Source organism: Salminus brasiliensis, chromosome 19 (genome assembly GCF_030463535.1).
Source record: "Salminus brasiliensis chromosome 19, fSalBra1.hap2, whole genome shotgun sequence".
Lineage (NCBI taxonomy): Eukaryota > Metazoa > Chordata > Actinopteri > Characiformes > Bryconidae > Salminus > Salminus brasiliensis.
In genome coordinates, this window is record NC_132896.1 from 28880011 (window position 1) to 28898767 (window position 18757).

The window sequence follows — 18757 nt, forward strand, 5'->3', positions numbered from 1 at the left end:
TTTGAGCTTGTTTACCTCAAGCAGGACGGCAAAGTAGCTCATCAACTAATCATCTGCCTTTCTCTACCTTTCTAAGAGTCACATTTCTAAAAAACAACAACAACAACAACAAGAAACGTATCATCTAAAATTAAAGATTTTTCCAAGGGATCTTTGAAAGACTCAAAGAGAAAAAACACCTTTGGTTCCATAAGGAACTATATATTTGCAATAGAGAGGTGTGAGTGTGAAGAGCTTTTAAATTGGTAAAGAACCTTTACATCAAGACCTTCAAATGGGTCTACACACTCACACATCCCTATTGCAAATATTTTCTACTAAATTTAGGCCAATTACCCAATCCCCCATTCACATGAATTCCCCCTATCACTAGCAATGCCCCGACACTAAAAGGTTGAAGACTAGTACGTCTCCTCCAAAACATGGGAAGCCAGCATTGCTAGGTAGCCAGCTAGGCTCCCCAGCTCTAATACAACAGCTAATAGACGTCAGACGCCTGTGCTGACCAACATCACACTAGGAGTGATGTGGGGAAGAAGTGCCATCAACCCACCCCTGTAAGAGAAAGGCCAATTGTGCTCTCTCAGACTTCCTGCTAATGGCAAGCAGCATGACCCTGAGTATACTGTGGCTAGAGCTAGGCTACATCCTGACCCTGTCCAATATCTCCCACTGTATCCCAACAGAATTTTGTCCCAGCCCAACCCCAAGGTCAAGATCAATTAATCTCCTAAACACACTAGAAGGAAAAAGCTTATTCTCAATGCTAATTCTGTGACGTAAGCTAACAGACCCATGATGTGGCTAGTATCCTGCCAATCCATAGAGAAAGAGAGGCCAGCTCTTCTCTTTTAGACTCCCGGTCATGGATGACTGTACCATTGCTGGGGACTGAGCTCATGATCACCCAACGTTAGGGCCAAAGCTTTTATGGTTGAGCCACTCTGGAGCCTCAAATGTGGAAATCTGACCTCAACCAGATTCAAGTACTCAGGAATTTATTCTGTGACATGGTATGTCCCATGAGCCCTCATCTGACTCTGACTGTAGCTTCCTCTAAACAGAGAGTAGTAACCAGCACTTAATTTGTAACCTCTGCAGACAGAATTCGAATCTTACTGAAGGTCAACTTGTAGCTCATTTCAACACAGACACCACATCCACTGCATATTACACAAGGAATGTATCTTTTCTCCATATCTTTCTCTCTGCAGGAGGAAAAACTTTGGCCAGTAATGTGTGGAAGTGTCCTTAATCAGATTAGAGCAATAGAGCCGTGTTGCTGGAACAGCTTTGGTAATTGCTCTTCTCTATCTCAGAAGATCCCCAGTGTAGTGGGCCCGATCTGAAATGCAGACCAAGGCTTGTCAGCTTGACGGATTGATTCGCTTGCTCCTTTGTAATGTTTGAAGGATCCGGATTCACGCTCACCTAGCTCAAATGACAGCTTCCTAGCCAATGCAACCAAATCCGTATCTGTTGTGTATTTTCCGTTTTTTGGTCTATCAGCGGTGTTAAATGTGCTTCTGTCTGAGAAACACATAAAAAAAACTTTTACACACCTTTTAAAACACAAATTGAGATGTTGAGTTGTATTATTGTCAACAGACTGTACACATATGTAAAGACACTATATGAAAAAATACATTATTTTAGTTTATTATAATTTTACATGATTTATTTCAGCAGTTTCTGAAAACACCAGCAGCCCATTACATTTAATGACGAGTTGATCAAAGGAAATGGTCAAAAACTAAGGAAAAACATAAAAACAGTAATAAAAATATTGTGTCCTTTACTTTCCAGTATACTAATCTGAATGCCTCCCACGCTAATGGCCTTTAGGAAATCTCTGGGGAGATGCGATCTTATACGTGTATGACGCGCTCTTCTGACAATGCAACAGAATAACTGCTAATGAACGCTTTGCTGTTCATTACTGTCATTTCCCTCAGTCCGGAATCACATTTGTGAATTCTGGCTCCGCAGCTGCAAAGTCACCTTTCATAAACCTATTTCCATCATCTAAGCAAAGGAGAGCTACAGCGGCCTCCTCTCCAGTTCCTCCGAGAACCTTCTCGGGAGCCTAATTCAAGTCTGAATGTAGTCGTTGAACCGTGGAGGCACGGAGAAGGGACTGACCATGTTCCTGAGGTACATGCTGTAATCCGCAGAGGAGGGCTGCTGTGGTCAATTAAGGCAACCAGCAGTGGCCCTGAGTGCAGAGTCCAGAAACCACAACATACTGCTTTAGCTCCAAGGCCCATGCTCTGCGCAGCCCACTTAGGCATCTAAACAGTTTGGAAAATGACAGAAGCAGCAATATGTGAAAGTAGTTTCAATTACGAGAGAAAGAGCCACCTTGTACTTGTTGGTGAACCATGTGTCAGTTTTATCATCAGTTTACCCTAGTTTAATTAAGCAATAAATGAATGTATTAATTGCATAACAGGGGAGATCTTTATTGCCATGGGGTGGAGCTTTTTTTCAACAAGCTTAAAAAAAATTGAAGGGGCCTACGTTATCCAAGCCTTGTTGTAACTAATCTCATGGACAAAGGATCAAGATATGATCCTCAAGTAAGGCCATTTCACTTTCCCTCCATTTCTCAGGGGGATCCATGTGCCCATAATGCCATAAACAAGTTATTCCAGTGCTGTTAGTTGTTAGCTTACGGGCCTGTGAATTGGCAACACATGCCTTTAGGTTACTTCTTCAACAATAACAAACCAATGGCCTCTCAGGAGAGCTCTCTTCTTCACCACTTAATCGTATATACAGTGCATGAGTTCTGCTGGGTAAAAAAATCAATGTTTCTCCATGCCCAGAATAGACACCTTCTTCCAGAGGCTCTACTATTATCAATATGCCAAAACAACATGTGGTGAAGTCTGGGAGGAGACGTTCCTCATGCATTCACTGCCGCCTTGCTGTCAACTTAGGCTCGACGGCTCCTTGGAGATTATCTTGTTGTCAGATTCACTGACACAAAAGTGACATTCTGAATAGATGGTATCGTTGACGCAACCTAAGTGGACATGCTACGCGAGTGGGACCCAAACGGTGTCTCATACAGTTCCGTTGAAGCTGCAATGGGCTCATTTTATGTCTAAGGGTTCCCAGGTTGCTCAACCAGCCAGACTGTTTAACAGGATGCATCCACTGCTCAAATAAATAAGGATTTCAGACAAGATACTCATCAGAAAACTGCGCACCTCTCAACCAAAGACACATTTGCCATGATAAGTGGCATCTCCTTTGTACTACATGATTACGTCCAATGTTTTAGAGGCCAAGCGAGTGCCAGAAGCCCTGAAAGCGATGAAGCCGAGCGGCAATGTAAATCAAGAGATGTTTGTTGGAGTGGGACTCTCAAGTGCTTCTAGCTTTTGTTTACGAAAGCCTGAGAGTTTTCAGACACAGCTGTGCGAATGGAGTTTCGATCGCGCCGGAGCCACCCAGCCTTTATACGTCTGGCATCAAGCCTCACTTCCCCTCCACAGAGGGCCTCAGGGCAGGGGTGTGAATTGAAAGGCATGTTCGAAAAAATCCTGGCTACCAAGAGAGGACATGTGGTCAGCTGCATGACAGGCTAGAGCATGTGGTCAGCTGTATGATACTGCCTGCTAAGCTGCACAAACTGTGAGAAAGTGTGAAGACCAAGAAGAACACTGGCAACTGTACCAGGGGAGGTACTTATCCTTGCAGGAATTTTTGTGCCATATCAAAATGGAACATGCTGAAATACACTGTCAGTATGATGACAAACTGCATATCTGATATGTACTGCACTGTATTTTTTTAATGCTATGTTTTCCCCAGTTTTACATTGTTAAAAGGAGTAGAGGAATATGTCATTTATGCACAGGGTATAAACAAGTCAAGGGATTGTGGGAGCAGCAATAAACTAAAGCAGGTGAATATATATATATATATATATATATATATATATATATATATATATTTTTTTTTTTTTTTTTTTTTTTCATGATATACAAAGTTGGGCATACCCTTTACACATGCCAAGGTGAATTCTAAGGCTTTTTCTGGATCACTATGCACTATGTCACCCTCACCCTCTTTTGAGCATCAGCCTTTTCATCTGTTGACGTTTGCGAGGTGTGCTTGTATATGCATGTAAAATCCTTTCCTCCCTCCACTTATGCAATATTTTCAAAGCCACTGGCAGCAACCGAACCCCACAACCCCACCCTCATGTTTCACACTTGGCAATGTGTTCTTTTCATGAAATCTAGTTTCTCTTTTTCTCCTTTTCTAATGGCAGACAAATAGAAAAGAAAGTCTTCTATTTTGATCCATCAATTAACAGCACTTGTTTCCAGTGTCTTATCTGGCCTTTTTAGATGTTCTGTAGCATATTAGTATTACTTTTATTTTCAGATCTTTATACAGTTGCTAAGAGGAGCCCATGGTTGCTGAGTATTACTACAAGGTGGCAGTTCATAAGTACTATTGGTTACATGCATCAGAGCTGATTTGCTAATCAAGCTCTGAGACTTTGTCCAAAAAAAAAGAAAAAGAGCCTTTTGTCCAAACTTTTGCAGAGGCCAATATTTTGCTCTAAATATACATATGTAAACTTTAACATGTTACTCTTTTAACACAAATTAATCATCTTACCAAGTTTGGCCCCAACTTTCTCCCATAGGTCAGGCAACTGTGGAGCTCAGAGGGTAGATTTCACATTATTTATGGTAAAATATGGATTAAATCTCATAACTAACTCTCATTCTCTTACCCCTCCCTCATCTCTCTCTCTCTCTCTCTCTCTCTCTCTCTCTCTCTCTCACAGTTACATACACAACTGCTCCTCTCTTAGCTTGCTTAATCCAGCCCAATGAGTGATCAACCATTTGATACAATCAGATTCAACATGCAGAATCAATATAATTTTACATGAAGTCATTTTGGAAGATTTCAATTGATCCAATCAGATTCAGCGTCTGTCAATAGTGAAAATCAGCAAACAATGGAGATACAAGATGCTAAGGCACTTTTAATAGATTCTGTCATATATGCAGATATATAATCTCAGATGTTTCAAATTGTGTCAATTTCTACATGAATGTTCGGTCCATGGAAAAGGCATTTAGAGTTTGTAGGCAGTGTAAAAACTGTGTCTCGTTGCAGTGCTTTGATCATGCATATTTATCATGTAAATAAAGCAGACATATAACTGATTTGATTTAGCCTAAGAATGTGTTTCCATTCAGGGACACTGAGACACTGTGCCTCTAATTACCTGCTTTCCCAAGGCCACATCAGGGCCATGGACAAAGGCAGGCATTCCTCCAGAGTCCCTTGAGCACACTGGAACACAATAACCTCTTGCTCTTGCCCTCTCTACTGCAAAACCTCTCTCTCTCTCTGTTTCTCTCTCTCTCTCTCTCTCTCTCTCTCTCTCTCTCTCTCTTGCTTTATACATGCAGCTCTCTCTCTCTCTTTCTCCATTGCTCCCAGTCTTAAGCTACCCAAGCTGAATACTCACAAGCATGGACACTGTCTTCCTAAGCCCTGGAATTCGTAGCCCTTGCCAAATACTATTATCCATTAATCAGGTGTAATCTCCTCTCAAGGCAGTGAAGGTGCTGACCTCTCCGATGATGACCTCATATCTCTGAATGTAAATTTCCATTGTTCACCATGGACTGTCTAATAAATACTGGAACTAATTATGCCGTTCATTTCTCTACAAAGACGTCTGCTGTAATGAATATGGGAGCCGGTGTCCTGCAAGTGGATGGTTTTCACATAGGTGAGGCTTTGATGGTATGCTACACTATGTGTCCAAATGTTTGTGGACACCCCTTAATGTAATAAATACATCCATATCCAACCATATCCAATCTTAAGTTGCAGTCTTTGCTGTCACAGATGTACAAATGAACACACACACACACACACACACACACACACAGCTTGTCTAATACTGCCAATAGAGAAAGACTCTCTGAAGCAGATAGACAAGAAACCATTGGCACCATGGTTGGTGCCCCATCCATTATTTTTGGGATGAGTTCAGGGAGTTGAGAATGAGGTGGGGGTGATGATCAGATCCTCACTGCAAAATCTAGTAGAAAGGCTTCTTCCCTGGACAGTAGAGACAGTTACTCTAACAAAAGCAGGATAAACCTTTTTTTTCCATTTCCTTGATTTAAAAAAAAAAACAAAAAAAAACAAACAGGTGTCCCAATACTTTTGTCCATATACTGTATATCAAGCCGCCGTTGTACATTTACATATAATGTACGCTCAGACCAGCAGCCTGAACATTAGTGTGATTGCTACTCTAAGTTCATATTCATGTTGCCACAGTGTTATCAGATGCAACATAAAAAGCAATGCAGCTTCTTACCCCTCATTTGCATATGTTTACATATGTTTGAAGCCCAACAATGAAGAAACGCAATAAATTTAATTTGTTTGCCGAGGCCTTAAGAGCGAGCATTAGCCGGGCGGGTAGGTGACATTTGCAGCATTTTTGAATAATACATGCACTGAAGCAAATTAGCAGGTCATGGGATAATAGTGGCACTGATGTGAGTGGAAATGCAATGCGATTTTCAACGCTCCCTGTTGCTAATAGGAGAAATAGGCTTGAACCGCCTGCTTTAGAAGAAACAGCATGGTTAATCGGTTCAAGCAGAAGTGCTTGTGTTCACTGGAGGCGCCTACACATTGCGGTTTTGTGTCTCAGCTGCTGCTTTTGCTGTCTTGTAGAGAGTTGATGGAGCCACTGCTTCAGAAATAACGAATGGTAGAGCAGGCACAAAAGTCAGGCCGGCAAAGTTTCCTATCTCCCCCTGCAAGCGTGTAGGCTGCTTGAAAGTCTCACTCCACCGACAACCCTCAAAGACACTATACATGAAAAGGAGCACAAAAAAAATTGTAAATTGGATTTTCGTGGGAGCTTTTTCTTTTAGACGGATTTAGTGGGAGCTAAGTTAGAGTGAGGCCAGTCTTCTTGGATTTCTTCCTGTCCTGCTTGGAGAGATGACAAATCAAAGTCAATCAAATCAAATTACTTTTATTGCCCTGCCACATTAACACAGCAGTGAAGGTGAGAGTGAGGGAGTCACATCTTATGTGCATAGTCCTTCGCAGTAAGGGCAGTAACACACAATATATATATATTACATTGACTTTCACTGAAGGTTTTCTGAAAGTTTTCAAGATTCAAAAGTTTATATTTCTGGTATGCAGTGGTCAGGACCTACCAAAATTGGTTCAAGGAATCAACCTAATTGATGCTCATTGATGCGATCCATAGAGGCTCCTCTCACAACTTACAGGACTTAAAGAATCTGCTGCTGACATCTTGGTGTCAGATACCACAGGACACCTTTAGAGGACATCTTTTGATGCCTCTAATGGTCAGATTTGTTGTGGCACTACGAGGGGAACCTACTTAACATTAGGCAGGCGGTGTTAATGTTATGGCAGTGTATGTTTCTATGTATTGAACTTTTGTATATATTTGAACACTTTATTATTCTCCCCAATATGACTTCTGTTCGAAATTTCTTAAAGGTGACACTTGCTTACGCTGTAACCATGGAAAAAAAATGACAGGGGAGTGCATGTCAACCAGAAAAGTGAAATGTCTGGAAAGGTGAGTAATGTAATAATTTATTCCTCCTGATCATGGAGTAGATTACCATTACTCAGAACCATTTCCATGTCTCCCGTTATGTCAAAAAAGGTATGTGAGGAAATTTAATGTTCACATTATTTATATGTATGTATCTTATAGTTACTGTTGTAGTGTTGGGAATTCCATTCTGAAAAAAGTGAAAATTGTAATTACCTTAACACATCATTACCAACATAAAACTGGTTGTAATGGTAATGACACCTGGTGATGATAATGAGACTTTCAGTATATTTTTAGTTAAATGCAAAATAAACTTCTCAAAACTAATTTAATAAGGCATCTGTGCACAGAGTTCTAGAGAATACAGAAAACTAGATAAAGGAAGAAAAAGTAACTGCACCCTTTGGAATGACCTGGATTTTGCCACTTGGTGAATAAATATAAAATATTCTACAAAAGCTCAGTCTTGGCCATCATTATGCCTGCAAATATTGTAAATATTGTATTGACACAATCAAAACAAAATTATTGCTGCTTTGATTTTAAGTCGGTAAGATTGTTCAAAAGGTAAAAAGAACCTTAAGTTAAAAGTCAAAAAAATTACTGATGTTAACACAGATTGCTCCAACTGAAATATCACTGACGTTAAACTAACACTGCTGTACTTTTGTCTATTTAAAATAATATCACTGGCATGCAAATATCTTGTATATTATTTTTTTTCCTATTTTTCACCTTTTTGCATGATTTGACTTCCATTGAAAGTTACAGTTTTGAATTTGCCATTTTGGATATACAAGGTTGGACAGCAGTTATATACAAGCTATTAATACATAAGATATGAAATATCCTATACACATTTACAGTTACATATAGAGATTTACAGAGATAGAGTTTGTAGTAGAAATATATACTGCAGGTATTGCAGAAAATACAGGGGAGAATATTCCACAACACACAGAATAGATAGAAGATCCACAAGAGAACATAATCTACTAGTGTGTGTGTGTGTATATATATATATATATATATATATATATATATGTGTGTGTGTGTGTGTGTGTGTGTGTGTGTGTGTGTGTCTGTGTGTTATTACTAGAAATCATTTATTCAAAGTGCTAAATGTAAGAAGGTGAACGGGGTAGAAAAAGTGCTGTGCAGTCACTGAGCTGTTCAGTTCCAGTTCCAGTAAAGTGCAGTGCGGAGTTTGTATGGGGTGAAGGTGTGAAGAGTGGTGTGGTGAGATCCACAGTGGTAATGAATCAGGTGAGATGTTTGAGTGACTGATACACTGTGCTCCAGCCTGTTCAGCAGCCTGATGGCCTGGGGGAAGAAGCTGTCTCAGAACCATCTGCTTCTGGACTTTATGCATTTGTACCTCCTGCTGCTTGGCAGCTGTGCATACAACCAGCGGCTTGGGTGTGTGGAGTCCTTCATAATCCTCCTGGTCCTCCTCAGACAGCTGTAGTAAACGTGTGGCTCCCAAGCCAGGTCACCCTCATCATTAGAAACGCTCAACAGCATCAAGCTAAGGACTGTTAAATCACTTCGATTCTCACAGACCTCTGCATCGCAAATAAATAATACAGAACAATATCAGCACTGTGATAAATGCTGAACGCATTGACGGACATCAAGTTTATTGGTTGATAGCGTGGTGATACTTGGTGTCATCAGCGTTCAAGCAGACTGATGTTTGCGTCGCATTAAATTTCAGAGCTGATCAAGATACTTGTATTTATGGTTCTTTCGGAAGGAGATGGATTCTGGCCCTCCAGGCTTTCGACTGGTTAATTTTCTGCCCTAAGAGATATTTTATCACTTTGTTTGTGGACCAGCACTGGTCCATAGTTTAGAAGTGGCCTTTAAATCTTGAAAGGCAATAAAAGCGACACCCGAGCTATCAATTACCAAAAGATGTAGAAAGTTGTTAGATTTACCTTTGCCCAAGTCCCATCGTAAACCCTTGTTGCACAGTGATGGGTGACACACTTGAGTGCTGGTCTAGTTAAAAAAAGAAGATTGTCTAGAACTGAGCAGATGCCTTAGTGCTGGTTTGTTGTTTCTTCTCAAATTAGATTACCTTTGACAAAGATGTGTCTGCCCTTTCTCATCACCTCCTGATGAAAATGCCGAACAATAAACATGGCCTCGCTTTTATACTGCCCTCATAGTTGTTACTCTACCAGCTTTCCAATATACTGAGATTACAGCACAGTGGTCCATACTTGATCACTTACAGCTGTGCTACTTTTCAACTTTTTATAGCCCTCCTTCAAGTAAATTAAATTCCTTGCATATGGACACACTGTCCTTGTTATACTGTACTGCCATATTCGCAGGGCAGGTTTCTGTGAAATAAAGAGTAAAGCTCTCCAGGCTTTATTGGTGCTTTATAGTGCATGTAAACAGCAAGAGATTGAAAAAAGGGGCCCCCAGCCAGGTGGTATCTGGTGGCCTTTGTAATTGAGGCAAACATTATTACAATTTAAGAACCTTTTCAATCACTCAGACACCTAATCTATCTAACATCGCTACCTCTTCGTATTCCATTCATTGCATGGCCTTCCCAGAACGCATGACAAGACTTACAAGGAAAGCCAAGACTCTCAGCAGATTGCTCTATTAGTTTGACTGAGGTTGGGAGCGTGGGGGTGAACATTATTGAGACTGAGTGTATGACTCACAAAAGAGTGAGTTAATCTTTCTTTGTTTCTTAGTTTTTTTTTTGTTTTTTTTTTACTTCTTTTCTTCTTTCTTTCCAAAAGTACCTGAAGGCCGTTCCATCTTTAGAACACTACACAGCCCATTCTGGCACTACTGTAATAACCGAGCTTCTAAATAAAGTTGCTTCAGCAACACAATTAAGGGTATCCATGCATTGGCTCCAAAATGGAATGGAAAACCAACAGGAGCAGTTTAGTAAGCTCATATTTCGCCAGGTGCAACTTCACCATAAAGAGTCCTGAAAGGTTCTTGGCTTTTATGAACTGTTCCAAGAAAAAAAGAACGCATTGTTGTTATTGGAGAATTATGGGGATGTTCTGTAGACCTCAGAAAATGTTCTTTGCTCTTTACAAAAACAGATCTTTACAGAGCCATTACCTCGAACGTAGTTCTTCTGGGGCATCACTCCAAATAATCCTTTTCTGTCCTTTTTTTGACTCTTTTTTAACAGTGTTTTTAAGTTTTATGCTGCATAGATGACCTCAACTCTCCTCTCTGGTGCCCAGTTTAATGACGATCTTGTCCTTATCTCTGTGACCTAGCCTGAGAGGAAAAGCAAAAGTGGAGCGACACACTTCTTCCAAGAAGGGTGGAGTCCTCTGACTCCAGGCCATGGGATTGATGAGTGAGAGTTGTCCATTCATCACTCAGCATGCCGCACCCACTACAGAAAATCGTTGGGATCAACTTGTGTTCGGGTCAGCACTTCTGAGGGCCTGGGTGACACGATTCATCAACCCGAGGCTCCGCTGTTTCCCACGAGTTATGACTGAGCAGGACATTGTTTCAGTCCGAGAAAGAATCAGCATCTATCCACGAATGTAGCCCACCTTGGTGATGTGTTCATAAAAGAGCAAATGGGCTGTCTAGCTCTGACCCTGTGTAGGAGTTATGGGCTCTAGCACTGTAGAGAGAGAGAGAGAGAGAAAAAAAAGAGACTCTGGTCAGCAATCATGGCTTATTGTTAACTGAAAACAAGTGCATAGATCTGAATGGTAATATGGCCTAGATTACATTTAGTCTTCATGATTTGTTAAAATTGTTTTCATTTCCTTATTAATTTGGCTCTAGAGAGCCCAGTACTGCTGACAGTGATCAGCCATAATATTAAAGCCACATACAGCCAAAATGGCTGAGGCATGGGCCTTTAAAGGTGTCCTGTGCTATCTGGCACCAAACATTAGCATCAGATCCTTTCTAGAGTCCTAGAATTTGCAAGGTGGGTTGGCTCTTAATGGATTATATGAATGAACCTTTGGCATCCATGACCCTGCCACCAGTTCACCAGTTATTCACCCTTGGAGCACTTTCGGTAGGTACTGACAGGGGCGCTGCCGTGCCCACAACACATCAACTTCATGAACTGACTGTTCGCTTGCTTACTAATATATGGGCCCTTGTCAGGTGCCATTGTAAGAATCAATGATAAATCAAGATAATCAATGTTCTTCATTTCACCTGTCAGTGGTTTTAATGTCATGGCTGATCAGTGTATATATAATAAAAAGCAGATTAACAGACTGTTTAACTTAAAATACCAACAATGACAGAAACCTTCAGGGCCGTTGAGACCACGGCACAAATTCCTGTAGTTTTCTCTCTCCTCATTCAGCAGTTGAAACTTTATAAAGCTTAATCAACACACTCAACAATTTACCATCGACTGTCTGTAGTTCAACTTGCTTGGACACAGGAAGCCAGTCATCTTGGTTGTTGGTGTGCCAACAGCAGAGAGCAGTGACTGGTGTCACCTGCAGAAAGTCACCAAAGGCATCATTTGGACGCTCCCTAATGCTTCATGGACATTTCAGATAGGTGCTAAAACACGGTAATGACCATAACCTGCCCGTCATAATTATAATAAATACTAATATATTTTAGAGTTTTCATTGGCTATTAGGGAATGAATGTATATTCAGTTTACAACAATGATTATGTATAATTTGCAACTTGGCCTCAGATTTTTGCATGTTTATTATAATATAAGCAAGTTCTCATAATTTTAAGTAATTATTAAATGTGAATATGAAAACCAAAAATGCCAAGCATGTTTTTGACTGTTTAATATCCCAAAGAAAAAAAGAGGTAAAGTTCCCAATTTACATATTTTTCTAACAACATTTTATAGGGTGTATTGGGCAGTTTTGGGGTCAGTTAACCAATGCATAATTCTGCATGCATTTAAAGTACTATTAGTTACTAATTAGTTTATAGAAATACTCTATTTCAAAAGGTATACAGACATTCAAATTAGTGAATTTGGCCTCTTAAAACAACCAAACCCTTGGATTTATTATTTATGCATTAAACCTAAAGCAAACACTGTTTTGAATTATTTGGAAAACATTGAGATTAGAATATCTTGAACAGTCCCTCAAGGTTCTATTTTAGGACCTATACAATTCATGTTAAATTTGACAGCAATGTAGTCATGTGTCTTAGAGGCTAAGGTGCACCTCTTGCTGACACAGGCATCAAATGCACACCCAGCTTGTATCATCTTCATTGAAAAGCATTGCCACTTGAGTGGGACACTCTGAGACAGCTGCATTCAAACATTGGCTACAGGGGTGTACAATTTCCCAGCACTGGACTGTGATTCTTTGAAGTGACAGAGCACCACTCTGATATGTTTTGGATGAGTTGGAGTGCCATTTGTAATCTAAACCACAGGTGGGCAGAGAGTTTTGCATAAATTAGCAAGCATGCACCATTAACCTGATACTCAGATAACGTGTAGGAGTTACAAAAGAATCAGAAATGGGTAGAGTTGCCTCAACTATACTCAATTTAAAGTACTGTCACTTTTATAAATCAGCTAAGCTATCAAGCATCTGACAAAGAATTGCTGGTTAACTTGGACGTGAGTTTGAAAAATGCTTCTTAATAGAACCATAAAAACTCAAAGAAACATTAAAAATACTGTAATAATTTTCAGATTGACGATGCTACAAAGGAACCCTGAACAAAGGGTTATCCATTACTGAAGAGCATGAGTGAGGTCAGGACATTGGTTGAGCACCAACCATCATTCCAGAGAACATGCTTCCACTCCTCCACAGCCCAATACTGGAGGCTTTATATCCCTCTAGCCCATGCCTGGCATTAAGCATGGTGCCAAAGTTCATGTCTATCTGCTCCAGAGAGTCCTATTATGGGACAGTACTTCTTTACAGAGACTAGACATGTCGGGTGTGTGTGTGCGCATTTGCACATCTGTGTCAGCAATTGGTGAAGCCTATTAATTTAGATTGTACGTTCACATTTACACTTACAGCAGATGCTCATGAGTCCGTGTCATTATGTGATGACACCCTGTGCCGATGAAGTCCATGGTGTCCTGCCTCAATGACTACCTTCCCGTTGCACTCACTCCTATCACCATGAAGTGCTTTGAGAGGCTTGTCATGAGGCACATAAAAGGCCAGCTCCCCCCTTCTCTGGACCCACTGCAGTTAGAGTATTGTCCCAACCGTTTAAGAGACGATGCCATCACCACCACACTCCACCTAGCTCTCACCCTCCTGGACAATAAAAGGGACAATAAACACCTACATCAGAATTTTGTTAATAGACTTAAGATCAGCATTCAACACCATCATCCCTCAGCACCTGATTAGAAAACTAAGCGTGCTGGGAATGAACACCTCCCTCTGTAACTGGGTCCTGGATAGGCAACAACATCTCCAGTACCACCATACTGAGTACTGGTGCCCCCCAGCCTCACAGGGTCCCTCAACACCAGCTCCATAGCCAAGAAAGCCCAGCAGCTGTGGAGCTTCCTGTGGAGACTGAGGAAAGCTCATCTTCCTCCTCCAATCTTCATCATGTTCTACAGAGGGACTGTGGAGAGCATCCTGAGCAGCTGCATCATCGCCTGGTTTGGGAATTACAATGCCTCAGACTGTAAGACCCTACAGCAAATAGTGAGGACAGCTGAGAAGATCACAGAGGTCCCTCTCCCCTCTATCACAGACATTTACACCACGCGCTGCATCTGTAAGGCCATCAAAGGTCATCATTGTGAAGGACCCCACTCATCCCTTATTTCACTGTTACCGTCTGGCGGAAGGTACAGGAGCATCCGTGCAACCGTATTGCTGATGTTGTTAACCAGTGGCTTACAGTTGAGTTACAGGACAAAGGTGGGTGAACGTAGTGATATGACTCTTGCCGAGGACCCTTATTGGTGTAGCATGGTGTGTTTGCCCGTCCATGTCCGAGTCAACCCTAGTCTGCCGAGGGGAAAATAGTTGTGGGCAGTGGTGAATCAGCAGGTAGAGCACCAGGCTATTGATGACAGGGCTGTGGGTTCAATACCTGGGCTGAGTAGCAACTGAGGGTTAGGCACCTTTACCAGTGACCTTCCAGTCCCAAGCCCACTTCTGTAGCCACAGCTATCTCTAGTTCTAGCTCTAGTTCAACTAAGTAAAGTAAGGCACTGCCACCATGATCTAAAGGTTCGAATCCCAGGTCGTCCTGCTTGCCATCAGCAGCCAGAGTCAGAAAGAGCACAGTTAGCCTTGATCTCTCGGAGGTGGGTTGATGGTACTTTCTCCTCCCATCAATCCCAGTGTGGTGTTGGTCAGCAAAGGCATCTGGTAGGTGTCGTTGGTTGGGAAGCCATGCTTTCCTCAGAGCGTGCTGGCTTCCTAGTGATGCTGCATCAGCAGCACTTTGAAAAGCTTCACATGTGATGGAGGAGACATGTGCTAGTCTTCACCCTCATAGTGTTTTAGACATTGTTAGTGATATGGGGAGTTCACGTGAATAGGGATTGGGTAATTGGCCTTCCAAATTCAAAATTGCCACCTACACTAGCCCTGTTGCTCCGTAAATTTAGAGGGTTAGGAGTCAGGTTGGTAATACAAGATATGAGAGGGCCTGAATGAATGAATTTAAAAATATGTATCCAAGGCAGCCCATTCCTGTCTTTTGCCCAGGGCCTCAAAATCACTAAATCCACCCCTGCTCGCACAGCTCGTGTAGTCTGCCAAAGGCGTGTTTCGGTGCTAATGTTGCTGATATTACTGGTGCTGCAGAGTGCTTTGCTTGTAAATAGTACCTCAGACTCAGTGTACTTCCGTCATAAACAAATAAACAGCATGGCAGTTGCTGGAGAGAACTCTGGTTTTAGCAACAGAGCGTCAAATAGAACATAGTAAAAACCGTCTATACGCCGAATTTGAATGAGGGCTACAGTCATGGGCTCCCTTCTCCCTATGTAGTGCCCTATGTAAGTCACAAAACTATAGGTTTTATGGGGAGTCATGCACTCAATGACAGAACAGGACATGGACCATGAAATCACACCAAATAATTTCCTCTCCACACTGTGGTTTACTGCTTAATTGCCTTGTTTTTAGTGGTCGGTTTATTCGTTATCACATAATGGAACATGGAATCATGGAAAAGTCCATTGCCATTTTTCAGGGTGGCATCACACTTCTGAAAATAGGAACTGCAATGGTAAAAATAACAGATAATAACAGTAACACATCTATTTCCATAAACATAATAAAAAAAAGAAATAGGCAAAAAAAGTATAGTTATTTAACATATAACAGATGCAGTATATCCCATTTGTATTTTCATGGAGCCCATGGCTAATGGGGGGCTTTATGTACCTGCCTACTTTAGCCTAGTGTAAACGACCCCTTGGTGTAAACAACCCCTGTGTATGTAACAACCCCTGTGTATGTAAGTGAGATCTCAGTACAATCTCAGAGAGGCTACAGCAATTAATTTATATAATAAAAAACAATAATAATAAAATGCGTATCTCCATAATAAAAACATGTATCTCCAAAATAGCAGCTTTACCACTGGAAGAAAACCCCTTTTTAACTTAAGATGGACGTCAATGTAAAAGATTTTATTCCAAGTCATTTTGGCACATTACTATTGGTCCATTTATCACAAAATTCTGATATAACATAAAAGACAGATTAACATTATGCCAAAAAGTGAAAAACAACGAAAATGGAGATAACAATTATATACTGTGTTTTATACGGTTAATGGGTGGAACATGCAGGCATGTATATTCAGTTCATGTCAACCCATGTTTAGTTTATGCGTACAAAATCACAAAATCACAATTAATTACACAAACTGATGTAATGTTAAAAACACAGAGAATAATGTGATTAATCATGATTTACTACACAAACTAACAAAATTCATCTGGCTGATGTGATCGCACAACTAAGCACAAACTAACAAGATTCATCACAAGTAACTACGCAAACAGATGTGATTAATTAACTACGCACACAGATGTGATTAATTGTAAATAACTACACAGAATAATGTGATTAATCGGGATTAATTACACAAACTAATGCTTTTAATTGTGATCAACTATGTAAATAATGCGATTAACAGAGCAAATAATGGGATTGTGATTATCTATACCAACTGATGCAATTCATTGCAATTGGACACATAAAATAATGTGTTTAACCCTGAGGAACACACCCTGAGGAAAATATGTGATTGATCATGAGTGTATTTGTATGCTGATGCCCCTCACACAGCTGTGAGTGCACAGTACCTCATACACATATGCATGCACATTAGAAATACAGGAATCGGTGGAAATGCTAATCATCTGTATGAATAAATACAGTTAAGTACTGTAATTAAAGAGTACTGGAAAAGTACACTACAATAAATTACTGTCATTTTACACTACAAGGAAAGTGTAGGATCTGTGTTTTCAGGCAGGGCACAGATGACCTCCATTCTTATTATTGATCCTGCTGTGGTCTCACACTCTCACACTTCGCTGACTTATGTTGCAGGATATGCACCCATTGTGTCGGATATCACATGTATGATGGCCATATTAAAATGCCATTAGTAAAATGCCAAGACCAAAGCAGTGATCCTACACAAGAAGAAGTCTTCATAGACAGCATTCCTTCATTCCTTCCTTCCTCCTTTTTGTGTGTGCTTGTCCTGATCCCTATCACTAGGTTGCTGCATGTAAATCAATAATTCATGGCAGCTCACCTTATGCCTCCAGGGCTTTTTTTAATTTTAATACCATGCTGAGCCAGGATCAATTCTCTGCCAAACAGTGCTTTTTGCCTGCTTCTTACAGCAGCAACACCACCGCAACTTCTTGCATCGTTTTGCAAACTAGACAGAAGCAGGATACTGAAACTGGAAAGTGAGGGTTTGTTAGATTCAGGCTAGAATGATTTTTTATTTTTTCTCCAAAAACGTTTGGAGATGCTTATTCCACCTCCTAGTGGTGTAATATACACAGAGCAGTTTCAGATAATACCCTGTGTGTGTATATATATATATATATATATATATATAGTATTTTAAATATACTGCTACTGCTGCTATTATCTTCCTTATATTATTAATAATATTATTATTTTTTTAATAATATTATTATTACTATTATTATCATCGCTGTTGTCATTATTATTATTATTATTATTATTATTATATGAATGCTTGTTTTTATATTTATGTAAGTATTTATTTTTATTACTATTATTTCATGTTATTAGTGTTGGCTGATTATTTAAGTATCTGTATGATTACTTTTATATTTATGAATATTATTTTTGTATTATTTTGTAAATGTTATTTTTTCAATTTATTTAGGTATTTTTATTACTATTATATTAATATATTAATTGATGTTTTTGAGTATTATTTTATTATGATTATTATGATGATTATGATTATTATGATGATTATTATTATTATTCATGCATTATTATTGTTATTGTTATTATTATTATTGTTATTGTTATTATTATTATTATTATTTCATATTAGAAGCCTTTAACAGCAGCATAAGCTTTTGGTATGACTGGTGGGTGACGATTCGCTGTGGGAGGACGCAGAGCTAAAATCCTAACCACACACACACACACACACACACACACACACATACGCGCGCGCACACACATCCACGCGCACACATACGCACACACACGCGCACGAGAGAGCGCGGAGCCCCTTCCCGCTTCTCTTCACTCTGGACCTCGCAGCGCTTCGCGTCGCTCCTCTCTCGCCCTGTCATGAAGCGTTCCGCCGCGCGCTCCCCATCTGGACGAGAGTGTGAGTGTGTGTAAGCACAGGAGGAGCAAGACAGCACCCTTCGCGCGGCTCTCTGAGTGAGCCCTTACCCGGTGCCTCGGATATGCTGGGACCCTTTTGCGTGTTGGTTCACTCCTAAAGCCCCGGGACTGAAGGCGCATCGCTTCGCATCAGCACCGTCCGCGTCGACCGCACCGCACGCGCTGAGATGGCTCTCACTTCGGCCGCGCTCACACCGCGCTCGGCGCCGAACGCCTCCTCCACGTCGCCCGTTGGGATTTAAGAGGAGGCTCCATGGAGAGCCGTGCGCTCCGGCGCGCTCCTGGCGCAGTCTGACCTCCCTTG

The 18757-nt window shown here is 40.7% G+C and overlaps 1 long non-coding RNA gene across 1 annotated transcript; it reads right to left on the bottom strand.

Annotated features, from left to right (window-relative positions):
* Positions 1–10117: 10117 nt before the first annotated feature.
* Positions 10118–18754, bottom strand: LOC140541270 (uncharacterized). The gene is made up of 4 exons (XR_011977912.1): positions 18502–18754; positions 13618–13866; positions 12000–12093; positions 10118–11246 (listed from the first exon to the last, which is right to left on the bottom strand). It is a non-coding gene; the product is annotated as an uncharacterized lncRNA (long non-coding RNA).
* Between the last annotated feature and the right edge of the window lie 3 nt (positions 18755–18757).